Genomic DNA, 14,584 nt, shown 5'->3' with positions numbered 1-14,584 from the left:
TCCATAAGCGCAGGCCACTCTGCTGCAGTTTCTTTTGTTCCAATTTGAAAACGCAATATTTCATCAAAGAAGTCTTGAAATAATTTTGGTTTACAAAATCTAGCCATTAAACTTTGTTTTACATTCTCCCATGTCAGCTCATACAAATTTAACTTGCTCAAGCAAGCTGCGCGCCCTTTCAGTACACTGCTAAGAGCTAGAGAAATCTACGCCCTCTAAATGTTTAGTCAGTACTTTAAGCTCAGTAATTAAGACCAACCTTCTATATCCGCGTCTGCGTCTACCCGATTAAACTACGAATTTCACTGCACTATACTGGGCGTTAGCAGTTGTCACCGGTGGTTGCGTTGTCGCTAACATCCGAGTAAGTAAAATTTCCATATTACTTAACATCTTCAAGGCGCTATTTTAGTCAGGTGGTTGTTTTTGCACGGTCAGTAGCGCATGGGATCCCACTTCTGATATGGGCGGATGCCCTTTATCATAAGAATAAGCCATGTCTTCAATAAGTTGTTATGTGGGTAGGAACAATAGAATCACAAAAAGTATCTCCCTTACAGCAATTCACTAAAATCTATTCACTCGTAATTAGGGAATCACTTAATCTATCACTTTTAATTAGTTTTGTAACAAAAAGACACAAGATTATTTGGAACAAAAAGCGATTCGTCGCAGACGTGGTGCGCTCGCTGTTGACGTTTGAAAACTAAACGAAATTCAACATGTTCGCGCTGACCATCGACACGACGCTCCGCCAGACTGACCATAGTCAAATCTCGTTCCAATTATTCTACTATTTCTAAACAGATGGCGCTAGGAATGCGCCGTCATATTAATTATCATATAATTATAATATAAGATACAGTTAATTTATAATTATTATCAAAACTTATGGTCTAAATAGTTAAATTTTAGTCGCAGCTATAAACATCTACTTACTCGACAAAAATCCCACGAAATCTAGTTTTTTATTCCGCCCAAAAGTAAAATTATATATCTCTTGCGACTGAGGCGCAATCTAGCTGATGTGGTCTCTGGCAGAATGACCAGCGCTGTGGAACATTCTGCTCCTCAGCATAATGCTGAGCCAGGGCCAATTAAAACCACAGCACACATGCATTACACACTTGAAACGAACCGAATGGGAAAGGGGAAAAAACATTTTATTTTTTATATCTCTCATTAAATTTTTCTTTGATTTTGTTAGTAATAAATGTGATGTCTATGTCTAAATACTTAGAGGTTTAAAGGGCTTTAAACATCTCAACCTCTCAAACTTTTTAAATTTATTTTGCTTTTTTTATCTATAGATAAATAATTTTTGTAACTGTTAAAATTTATAATTGTATAATTATTATTTTACACAACAATTGAACACAATATTAAATTCTCCTTTTATAGCGACTCAATAAGGACAACGACCTCGAAAAATCATTTGATAAGATTGAGTAATATAGTAATGAAAATGATTATACATTTAATTTATGATCAAACAAATTACGTAGCGCCGAGCTACGGCGTAGCAAATGCCAGATATTTTCATTTATTCTTCAAAGGATAAATTGTACATAATATGAATGAAACATTATTAGAAGTATCGTTAAGTACTTTTTACTATAGACACCGTCTTCATTCCTTTACCGATAAATTCGATAAACTTTAAGAGATTATTAAAAATAAATAATCCTGTGGCGCTACAACCAGATGCCTAACACATTTCGATTTTGGGACTAAGGCACCTAATTCTAATTCATGATAATACACGTCATAACACCTCATGATAATTATTTTTACCGTTCAAGTGTCAAATGCGCAATAATGTACTGTTATAAAGTTATCAATGTTCTATAAAACAAACTGAAACGAAGCGTTGATAATGTTTACCACAATTTTACGCTTTACTGAACACAATTCAAAATTTGTCAACGTCAAAGTTCGTAGTATAGTTGAACCGAAAGCGTTGACAATTGTCTAATCTTGACATTTATTTTATATGTATTTGTTGAAAAATCAACAGCGCAAGAAAAATCTTCCAAAAGGCTAGCGTGCATCGGAAAACAACTGAATTGTTTCTCTTGGATGGATGTTTAGTCTAACGCAGTGATTCCCAAAGTGGTCTATATCGACCCCTAGGGGTCTATGACAACCTGCAAGGGGTCTACGTTATCGAAAAAAAAATTGGGGGTCCATGAAATGAAAATGGGGGTCTACGATAGTGGATCTCAACACATACACTGTATAAATTATAATTTTTTTTTTACTTTAAGTTTTTAACACTAAACTTCATTACAGTTAGAAATTTACAGGAAATCAATATCAGGTAAGTAGGGGGGTCTACCCAACACTGAAAAACATGGGAAGGGGTCTACGACACAAAAAAGTTTGGGGAACTCTGGTCTAACGTATTATTGGCGCTAAAAGTTCAGTGATACGAATAAAACTCATTAATAAGGGAAATAGAATTAGTATAAATAACACCTTATAGTATTGAGTATCTAAAACAGACAGCAAGAGTTATCTGTAATAATAATAATAGTAATAAATATATTTTTATTTTCTCCCATATAACATTTGAAACAAACAATGAGATTACAGTTAAGAGACTGGTGTACAAGCTAGGCAAGAACCTGTAATATAGATAGCCAGGCTTCTGTTCATAGCAAAGTCAAAAGAAAAAGTACATACATGAGTTGGAAAACTAATTTAAAGGTAAAAAAAACACAAAACAAAACTAGATTACTACAGAAATAAATATTATAAGAGTACATGGATATCAAAAGCATGTAAGTTCCTATTAATATTTTTTGGATTTGTGTGCATGTATATGCGTGTGTGCGTGTATTCGAGGGTGTGTATGTGAGAGGGTATATAATAGGGGCCAAGCTTTTTAAAGTAATTTCATTACTTTTACGTTTTTTAATTTTTAATATAGTTAAAAATAACACAGCTACACAATTTAATTCTCTAATTTAAGTATCCATTTAACAGTGGAAAAGCTAATGAACTAGTGAATAATACTTTTGAACTAGTAAAATACACCTTTTGTTTATAAATATCAGTTATATTTATAAACATATACAACATTGCCGCGCTATGCGATACTTAATTAGCGCCTGTGCACGTGAACACCACGGCCCAAGAGTCTCTACTCCAAAGGGAATAACATTAAAGTTGGAGAAAAGACTTTTTTATTTGCGCTGTTTATTTAGTTAGTTTAAATTTTTTCTATATATAATAAGTAAATTTGCCGATTCTTATTCATCAAATTAATTTTATATATAATTTTATTTCATATTCACTATCAAGTATACAGTATTTACAGTTTTCCTAACCTACAACATAATAATTATACTAACTACAAAAAATCTATTTAAATAAATAATTAAAAATAAAATCAAGACAAATTTAAAAAGTTTGGTCCCTGTGGCAGTGTACCTTTAATGCTGGCAGCATTTCCTCGCTGTATTGCGATACTTATTCGTTGAGCGAGGAAAGCACCAGCTCTGGCGTCACCGGTACTATCTACTAGGCACCAATTTAAATCTTTAATTAACTGTGCACTTGAACCCCACAGCCCAAGAGTCTCTACTCCAAAGGGAACAAAATCAAAGTTGGAGGAAAGAAAAAATTATGCCTGCTCTGCGGCCGTCCCAGCTTTTTTGCTTGTGAAGGAGGTGAGACGGGGCAAACGTGTACACACAAGTTAAGTTAGTTCAATTAGTTTTTCTACATAAGATCAATAATTAATCAAGAATTAAAGTTAAATTATGTTCATCAACAGGTGAACAACCTAAGAAGCGTATTATAAAAGCATTGTATTCACTTCTGGGAAGGTGATAAAATAATTTGACTGCTATGGCCATATTTAAATGTTCTGTACAATAATGTGTTTTGAGGGTGCAAGTGATTTTCACTTAAGGACTTTGTTTTTGTTACATTAAGAGTTTTGTTCCGCGTGAGTGAATAATTTTGTTTAATACAGTGTGTTGTTTTTCGTACCCTCAGCCTTAATTATTATCATCCCTAAAAGGGTCGATCCCGAAAGTTAATTGAAATTCGGACTGTTTAAAAAAGCTGGTTGGAAAAAAACGACACCATTTTAAGGTTTTAATACTTTTCTAAAACTCGTTCAGTTGTGCACGTTAGTTTTTCGTGATAAACAGTGATAAGTGTAAAAATAGTACTTTAATAGACTTTAAGTGTTATTGGTCACTTTCTTATGTTAAATATCCTTTTAAGTAGATTAAAATTACTTATTAGTTAGGCTAATGTTAAATGATGTGCAGAGACAATTAAAAAAATCACAAGAAAAATAAAAATTTGCTGATTATTTTATGAACATCCTTTGATAATAATAATAATAATTTTCAAATTAATATTAATTATAATGTTTCACGCAAATAAAACCTTTTTTAGATTTCTAAGGTAAAAAAAATACTCGTAAGTTTTGCATAATTTTAATAGGTTCATTAGTTTTTTATATGTATTTAGATTTTCATTAAAATTATTTTTAATTAATTATTTTTAATTATTAATTTAATTTAAATGTTCTGTTGAACTACGCCTTCATAAAACACCGCAGGCGGTAATAAATTGAGGAGGATTTTTTTATTTGTCAATTTATATCAATTTTGTTAATGAATTGTGTAACATATGTAGTTATTTTTAAATTATGAGCCAAAATTTGCACTTTTAGTATCTCAATCACTCTCTCATCTCATCAAAATGGTTATTTTGTAATAAATATTTTTTTTATATCTTCCCAAGTTTTGATATCTTTCTTGATAATATTTTAAAGCTATTACTAAGCTATTACTCGCGAGCCTTCTGACAATGTGAGTGTCCATGGGCACTTAATATCAGGTGTCTGCCTTTTATTTCATTAAAAAAACACTAACAAATCGTATTAAAAATCTTCACAAAAATTTACGTAAAATACGACTTTTATTTGTACTTTAGAATTACTTTTAATTATTTATTACACTTAAACGTGTTAATAATTATTTGGCTATATTATATTTCTTACAATCTTTAAAATAATTTTCCATTATCTAAAAAAATGCAAAAAGTCAAATATTACTTACCGCATACAAAAAGAAACAACACATTAAATACTTTTTACGCAGACAAAATTGACAATTGACAGCTTTTCCCGCGCGTTTTCACACAAGCGACTCTCGGCCGGACCAACACTCGACTGCTCGGCGTTCAGAGATAGATTCTCGACTTAGATGTTACACTGAATAACAATTTTGTTTGTGAACATATATATTGAATTCCGGAAATTAATAATAGAATCCTTAGTGTAGGATTATGTAGGATCTGTTAGGGTTTATCTGCGCAATGTGTATAGCAGTCTAATTTTGTCAATATTAATATATTATAACAAAAGCTTACTGTATCTTTTGAATGGTACGGTTATAAATGAGCAATTTACTTATATATATTAAAGTGTTCTACATCATACATAATGCTATATCTACAGTATATGTTACTAGCTATTTTTTATAAAATATATCATAATTATTGTAAATATAAATGTTACAAAAAATATACTATCAAAACAGCGGATTAGCCTTATCAGATAAGCACTTTACAATGTTTTTTTTAATGATCAGTAGAGTTACTAAAACAAAAACTAAAACTTAATTCACACCTAACTTATTTTAATTATATTTATTAAATATATAAAAAAATTGTACAAAAGAGTTTTCTTCATTAGCATCGCAGCGGAGAACAAAATAACTACTATAAACTAACATTGCATACTCTGTACTTTATTTTATTTTTTCTCGACATTATCGTATACAACGATACGTCATCATTGTTCTCAATAAGGCTGTTACAGGTAACAGCCTTATTGAGATTGGATTGATTGGTAGGTCATAGTATGTTAAGTTAAACTAATTATGTTTGACGGGTAGGGTAAAATAGGGTAAGACAACGTGATTGTTAAAGATAACGATAGATTGACATTATACATTAGTTTGTTGGCATCAGCTGTATAATTTCGATATTATTCTATTTTGTAAAGGCTTGTTTCGATGTTTACTACTTGCTACATCGCTATATCATCTACTATCGTTCCATAACTGAACGTTTTTACGGCAGTTTTGGGCGCGCACCACCACTATGTGGAACCAGCTGCCCACTAAATTATTTCCGAACCAATATGACTAAGGAAGAGCAGTGTTAGTCAGCGTGCCATTCTCCCTAAGGTCGTAGGTTTGATCCCTGGTTGTGCACCAATGGACTTTCTGTCTATGTGCGCACTTAACATTTGCTCGAACGGTGAAGGAAAACATCGTGAGGAAACCGGCTTGCCCTAGACCCAAAAAATTGACGGCGTGTGTCAGGCACAGGAGGCTGATCACCTACTGGCCTATTAGATTGACAAATGATCAAGAAACAAATTCAGAAATCCGAGGCCCAAACCTAAAAAAGGTTGTAGCGCCACTGATTTATTTTAGTATGTCTTTCAAGAAAAGAGCATACATATATGTAAAAAAAATATTAACAAACAGGACCACGCGGTATTTCTGTTGTTATCAGATGGTACTTGCCCGATAAGCGATCGAACAATAAACTTGATTATGAAACATTATTGCCGTTATTTACTGAAATATATATTAAGAAAATTACCATAAACGCTATCTTTCTTATCTCGCTGATATGCAAAACTATTTGACAGCCATTATCCGGTTAGCTCGCGTTTTATTTCGCAATGAGATAGCTAATAATAACTGAGTTATCTGTTTAATGTTTACAATGTTCTAAACAACATATACACCAAATAACGCTCAAACCAAGGAAATTTTATAAGAACTAACATAATATTGTGTTAAACGCGGTGCTAGATAAAATATTTCAAATTAAGTGTACGAGCCAAGGCTGTACATTTTACTCATTTTACTCATTTAGGATTTTGTTAGTTTTATAAGCGTGGCGATTAACAAAATCGTCGGAGTTACGCGCTGAGAGTATAGACAGACGTAGGCACACTCTTTAACATTTGTTTTATAGCTATTAACATTTCATTATTTCGCTTATATTCTATTGTTGAATGTCTTGTACGCGAGTGGATAATTGTTGAGTAAAAATATTCTCCAATTTGATGATCCAAGCACATATTGGTCCTTCGAGTCGAGCCATTACATTAAGTTTCATTACAATCAAGTCACATGCAAACTTTTAAAATCTGTCGTTTATTTCTACAAAACATATCGATTATTATTAATAAGGGCTGTTTCACACGTACCAAGCAAACCAAGCACTTCTAGTCCCTGTCTAGTCCCAGGCTCTTTTATCAACTAGAAAATAGTTAACTTTATAGTAAGCCTTTTTACACAGCTTTTCTTTAATACATTTCTTAAATTTATTAAAAGGCAGAGGTAAAAGATCCTCTAGGATTTTATTAAAGAAAAGTATCCCTTTTCCCAGAGATGAATGACTAACTTTAGATAGTAATGGGAAAATTGCAGCCTGCGTTTGTTCCGAGTATTAACATTGTGCGTATGTTCTATTCTAGTAAACTTATCATTTTTTTTAATATATACATATTATTTTCATAGATATATTGCAAGGGAAAGGTAAGCATAATAATTTCCCTTAATTTAGCTCTCAAAGATTCCCTACATTTTAAATTATAGATTGCACGAATAGCCCTCTTCTGCAGGATAAAAATAGTTTCAACTGCCTGGTTTATTCGATGTCAGAGGTACCCCGAATCGCGGTTAAAAAGCCATGACCACTAAGGATATACTCGAATAGAACAGTCTCAATTAGACTGTTCGAGGGTACTGACTTTGGGCCGGAGGAAGAGCAGCACCGTCCACAACGTTGACTCGGTCGTTGATGTGATATAATTTGAGTTGGTATGTGAATACAATTGCACGAGTAGTGTGGGCCTAGTGGCTTCAGTGTGCGACTCTCATCCCTGAGGTTATATGTTCGTTCTCCGGCTGTGCACCAAATTCCTTTCTTACTATGTCCGCATTAACCATTCGCTAGAACGGTGAATTGAGGAAACCGGCTTGCCGAAGACCCAAAAAGACGACGTGTTTAAGCTAATTTTTTGTACCACCTTTATGTGAATAGAATGAATCATTGTATACATATGTTGCCAAATATTTGGACAGTTATCTGTGTTATTATTTCGATAAAAAGACGCATCGCTGAACAGTGAACACATCTACGTTCAAACACACTGTACGCTTACTCCGCAACTTCTACAGCAAATTAGTTCTTAGTTTTAGTAGTGGTTTCACTTTGGGGTCCACTTTTGATATGAGTTTTGTATACGAACATGATAATGAACAATATCCAGTGTTAGATTTAAGTTCTCTGTGTAATTATTTATTACTCAAGGTAAATAATCTCACACTCAAAAAATACACAGATTACACGTAAGAGGAGAAAAACGAAAAAGGTTGTTAGCACATTTCTCTTTAGTCTATGGTAAAAGATAATAAATATTCAATACAGTACATTCATCATGGTTATTTGATACTATATTTCCTATCAAAACAACGTTGTATAGGAAATCCAATACTAATGCGTTCAGACAAAGGAGTATTTTCACACAAAAGATATTTTAATACAAAAGAACTTCTTGTTTGTAGTATGGAGAAAGGTTAAAATCTAATCTATTAGGGGTCAAAGTTCACAAATACCTTATTTTGCTTAAAGCCTCTAAGGGCGGAATTGACTACACACTAATTAATCCTGGAAATAAATTATACGAGAGACGTCACACTTTGGTACAATATAATGTAGGAATATTTTTGGATTTATTTATTTCGTACTCCTACAGCTAACATAAATATATACAAAAAACAATTATACTAAAGATATAGCTTAAGATGGAATACATGAAATATACAAAAGGGTATGAACTATATACATATCGGCTCTGTTGCTGAGTTCATCAGTAGACGCATATTATGCTGTATGGAACATGCTGTGTGGAAAATGGTGTAATGATTGCAGCTCCTTACAAACGTTGTGTAAAACAAAAAACTTGGTGATTAAAAAGAGTGGCGGAGAGTTTATTGCCAGTTCTTCTCTTCTGTTATACGCCCTTGATTTGAGAACTGGCAGTAAATGTAAAATTAGAAGCATTTAATGTATATTTCTTTTTTGACGTTCATAAGTGTACATTGTGTTACCTACATGAATTAATTATTTTTAACTTTGACTTTGTAAATGCTTCATTTGAAAGCACTTACATGACAACTCATTTTCTTTAATATGAAGAAAAAAATCCTACAGATATAAAATGAGAAATTTTTAATAAACAGTCTCGCTTTCAACTGCCCTGCGATTCTATAACTCACTTTTCGAACTCACACAGCGTTTTTTGCATCGGCGGTCGCTCTCAAATCAGTCGTGAAGCAGTCATTTTATGATTTGGCATTCTGATAAACAATAAACTACAAGCTCCTACCTTTTCAGAATGCCAAATCATAAAATGACTGCTTCACGACAGTATCACACGACATGTGAGTGACAGAATCGCAGGGCTGATGTCGAACTCGGGGTGGAATTATCAAATATGTACTTAGTTTGATTTTCTTAATTGGTGATTACGTCAATAGTAATTGTTTACTTGAAAACGAAATGTATTTTCGAGGATTCGTAGAAAAAATTAATACGTTTATGTTCTATTATTATTTTTGAGAGCTTTGCTTAGTTTTGCTGACAAAATGAGCGGGCGGGGGATAAATTGAAGTAAATCTGCTTACGTAATACTTGACCGGCCCCTAACTACTATTAATTAAAAAAAAATTCCATAAAACAAATATAATATACGAATATACACTGCAGATTTATGTGGTGCGATCCACTTCCCGTATATTTTAAAGGAAAAAAATTACTTTGATTTCTCAAAACTTCGTTGCATTACCTACTTAGAAAACTAGTCACATAAATTATTAGAAAAAGAAATATTAAGGGTAAAGTTCAAGAAGTGCATAAGCATAACAAAAGAAAACGTTTATTTCACCGGAGTTTCAACTTTGCTTTTGGTAGGTTTGAACAAATACATATAAATTCATACTTTGACCGACGGATTACACATTTGGAGTTTCAAATGAAGTTCATTGTTAGTAAGCATGTTATGATTAAACATTTGCACTACGTTTTGCGTATTTACACTACGCAAACATCAGCAGTTCCGTGAATTAAATAGCGCCTGATGATAAAATGCAGCAATATCTCTAACTGAAACTTTGTTTCCATTTTTAATTAGGCGTGTATCTAGTTTGGTATGATTGCATGATTTTTTTGTATACGTTATAATGTTATATGAGATATTACGGTATCACAAAATTTTACTGTCTAATCTTTGTGTCTTTCGCTGTCACAACCCAAAGTTGGTCTTATTCAAAGTCAAAGTCAGTATAACTTTATTCATATACGAGTTGGTAACACCTTATGAACATCACAAAAGAAGTATTGTCTTTTATTGACATACCTTTTAGACATAGAAAAACACTTTTTTAACGGATTTGAAGTTATGTTTTATTATAAATTTACAATTTTACATAATTTTAAATTTAACCTAAATTAACAAACCTAATTAACCTAATTTTATTTTATTTAAGTTTTTCTATCACAAAAGAAGTTAAATTTACTCTAAATTTACATTTACTACCAGTTCAGAGCGGGCAAGAAAAACCGTTAAGAAATCCCCCCCCCCACTCTTTTTAATCGATATGTTTTGGGTCATACAAATTGTTTGAACTGGAGCAAATCAATCCCAAGGATTAGGATCATTTAAATTGGCCGAGACAAGAGCCATCTGGAGCTCGTGCAAGTCCCGAGTCGAATCAATTCTTAAAAGGCTGGCAACGCACTTGCGGACATCGGCACCTAGAGTGTCCATATAATTTAACATCTGCCCGTTTAGCCTTGCCCCTGTTCTGCGCAAAAAATATAGATCTCGCGAGTGCGTTGCCGGCCTTTTAGACATAGTGTGTGTTTTAGATTGTTTGAGACATAGTGCAAAAAGTCATTAATAGATGGCACCCGTTTTGCAACTCAAACTAAATCAAATAATTTCAATTGTTTTTGAAGGCAAAGGAAAGTTATTTTTTGGCGAAAATATTTTCGAGGATCATTAAATTACATATTTATAACAGATTCCTATTTTTACTTGAGTTCTTTAGTTCAAATCAAGGGACTTGCGAACTAGCATTAAATGTTATTTTAGAATAATTCATGTTCTAAGATCCACCATTTTTTAATTTTGGCAACACACACACAATAAAAAAAGGGTGCGTGTACCTACTTATGTCCGCGCGTAAGAAGTTATACTTCTTTGGCATTATTAAAAATAGTTTTTGATTGCATGCAAATAATTAATTACAATTAAATAATCAAAGACTGGAAAAGGAGTCATTACAGTCAATAAAGTTCAGTTTACATTTGAAAAATTAAATAAATATATATTTATTATTATTCTGTTACATTAATTCTATTACTATTCGAATGTTGTTTTTAAATTATGTCCAATGCCGTAGCATCTTCCGTGGTCAACTTCATTCTGTTAATTTTGTGTCACGGTGCGCGCGCATCGTAAAATTTCACTCTCATCAATTTTTCATGACGCGCCTAAAGAATATAACTTCAATAAATTATATTTATATTGAATTCAACACAATCATAATCTAGTTAGTCACTGATATGCAAATCGTAGCAGAGTTCAAGTCGTTTAGATAGAAGATAAAAGCCCGATTCATCAAGTTATTGAACATTCCCTGCCTTTTGCTTTACCACTTAAATATTTAAATATGTGCAAAACATGTATTTGAAAAAAATTCCTACCTAGAAAAAAAATTCAAACTTATGAATCAAACTATTTAATCCCCTTTCCACAGGTTACAGAATAGGTATAATTTAAATAGGAATGTGTGTAATGTGAGATGTTTTAATTGCTTTTAATTACATATAATAAGACAATTGCTAGTTTGATATGAATTATTGTGTGGTTTATTTGGTAAATTTGTTGAATCTCCACCTAAAAATAGCCCCAAATTTTTTCTATCGTTCTTTACGACTTGTATGTAGTACCCCAACTTACGCCTGTTTGACCGCTACTAAAACGTTACAGTGGAGCAGACAGAATATTCTTCAAAGATTACATTGACAGATTCGGCATGACTTATCATAAATCAGGTTGTTATATGACTCTTAGCTCGAATAAATTTGTTTATATTTGAATGGTAAAATCCCTTTTTCCTTAAGGAAAATGCCTCAGAAAAAAAAGCATTCGATAGAATTTCATTTCCCTCTTCGCTTTCACAGTCAAAGTGTTTTATTTTCGGTTGAATTGCGATTATATGAAACAACTTGTTAAAACGTAATATGATATGGATCACTTGATAGGAAAAATGAAATAAAACATAATAACAAAAGGAAAGTAACATTGAATATTATTTCGTCTGAACATGCGACAGCTCGTTATAAACAAAAAATCTTATGATGCATCATTAGGTTTACAACTGGCGGACTATATAATAATAATAAATTCAAAAAAATCCTTTTGTTTCAGGTACAACACATAAACACATCATTATATGTGTGCCCTTTATTTTTGGTACAGGCCTTTAACACCTCGGCCTCCTCTGTCTCCTCTGTCTGCACTGTGAAACTATCTATTATGTACCTGCTGCTTTATTCACCTGGCCTTTTTTATGTTACAGAAAGGCAAACAGGCAGGAGGCTCACCTGATGTTAAGTGTTACCGCCACTCACATTGCCAGGAGGCTCGCAAGTGCAGTGCACTTTTAAGAATTGGTACGGTCTTGAAGGACCCTACGTCGAATTGGTTTGGTCAAAATAGGCATTTGACTTAGCCAAAATTCGCATAGAGCTGAAAATTGGCAGAGACGTTAAATACATCATTATAAATGAAATGGCAATTTTCTAATGATTAAAACCGCGATATCTCATGAATGGTGAGTCGTAAGAGAAAAAGTGACTGAACCATTTTTGTAGAGAATTGTATGATCTACAACTTTTGTCTGATCTATTTTCACGATAATACTAACTGATTTCGAGAAAAATGGAAAAACCTTAATTTTATACTTTTGACCTTGAATAATTTTTTTTGCAGAAGTAGGATCGAAGGGGATTTTTGACATTTCATTTATAATGATGTATTTAACGTCTCTGCCAATTTTCAGCTCTATGCGAATTTTGGCTAAGTTATGACTTATTTTTGTCTATTTTGACTGGACTAAATACTTCAGTGGGCAGCTGGTTCCACATAGTTGTGTTGCGCGGCAAACTGCCTTGTGAAACGCTCAGCTTTTATTCCCATACATTGTTATGAGTGCCCTTTTCGAGAGGTTAGTTTCCGCTGAGGATATTAATATAGGAATAGTAACGGCAGTCGATGTCGCCTTCTAACGTAATCAGGCTTGAGGACTAGGCATTGGAGCCAGTTTGTTAAAGTGAAACTTTTATTACATCGTCTCAAACTTTTTCGTCTGTGTGTTGCATGTCGCGTGACGGTCGGCCGCGGAGTAGGGTTGAAGTGAAAGGCGCTCGTCATAGCAGCCAAGGCCAATATGGCGGTGCCTATAGTTCGCAGCAGCTGACCGAGTACACTACATTAAATATGTGTATATAATCTAAATAATTGTTAAGTATTATGTATGTCGTACTCTCTAAGACACAGTGTTCAATAAAAATATTAGTTGGAGACTTTTATTATTTCCCATTATCATTCCAGTTTTCCAAGTATAAAATAAACATTGAGAAAGCGAAGGGTACTTAATGGAATAGTATTCGAAAATTTTTAGTTAAATGTCTGTAATGTGAAAAAAAGTTCCACATTTACCGTGGTTTCATAAAACCACACAATCCTTTTTTTCCTTTCCACGTAATAACTTTATAAAATACATGATATGTGCAAATTTTCGCCGCACTCTTAGGTCGTTGTAGCCCACAGAATATGAATAAAATTGGATTAAAAAAAAATGGGTACACACAGTAGGTACCTTCTTCAATTTATGTGCCTGATGAATTTGTTTTGTAAAATAAATATTATATTAAAATAAGAATAATTATAAATTAATAAAAAGTTAAATTAAAACTAATTTTAAAAGTTTGATCCCTGTGGCAGTGTACCTTGAACGCTGGCAGAATTTCCTCGCTGTATTGCGTTACCTATTAGTTGAGCGAGGAAAGCACCAGCTCTGGGGTCACCGGTACCATCTATCAGGCACCAACTTAAATCTTTAATTAGCGCCTGTGCACTTGAACCCCACAGCCCAAGAGTTTCTACTCCAAAGGGAACAATATCTAAGTTGATTTTGTTAATTGTTGAAAGTTAATTTATAATTATTCTTATTATTACTATGTAAGTTTAGAAAATTTTGAATACTATATATTTGATTGTTATGATTACTAATAAAGATAAATCAATATTTTAATAGATCCAATTCCTATTTTCATTTTTATATTTAGTTTATTACATTTTTATGTTTAGTTATTTAGTTTAAATTAATTCAGGTAATAATATACATAATTGAGGTCATTGTTTATATATCTCAAGGGAATCACCGCTTTATAAACC

At 32.7% G+C, this 14,584-nt stretch overlaps 1 protein-coding gene across 1 annotated transcript in view; it reads right to left on the bottom strand.

The window, feature by feature from the left end:
* Positions 1-5,211, bottom strand: part of LOC125059637 (orexin/Hypocretin receptor type 1-like) — a 94,961-nt gene extending 89,750 nt beyond the window's left edge. The window contains exon 1 of the mRNA XM_047664145.1: positions 5,085-5,211. The gene's annotated coding sequence lies outside the window, so the exon portion shown is untranslated. The remainder of the gene's footprint in view (positions 1-5,084) is intronic.
* Between the last annotated feature and the right edge of the window lie 9,373 nt (positions 5,212-14,584).

The sequence above is a fragment of the Pieris napi genome, chromosome 20 (genome assembly GCF_905475465.1).
Source record: "Pieris napi chromosome 20, ilPieNapi1.2, whole genome shotgun sequence".
Lineage (NCBI taxonomy): Eukaryota > Metazoa > Arthropoda > Insecta > Lepidoptera > Pieridae > Pieris > Pieris napi.
This window is presented reverse-complemented; position numbering and strand designations above follow the sequence as displayed.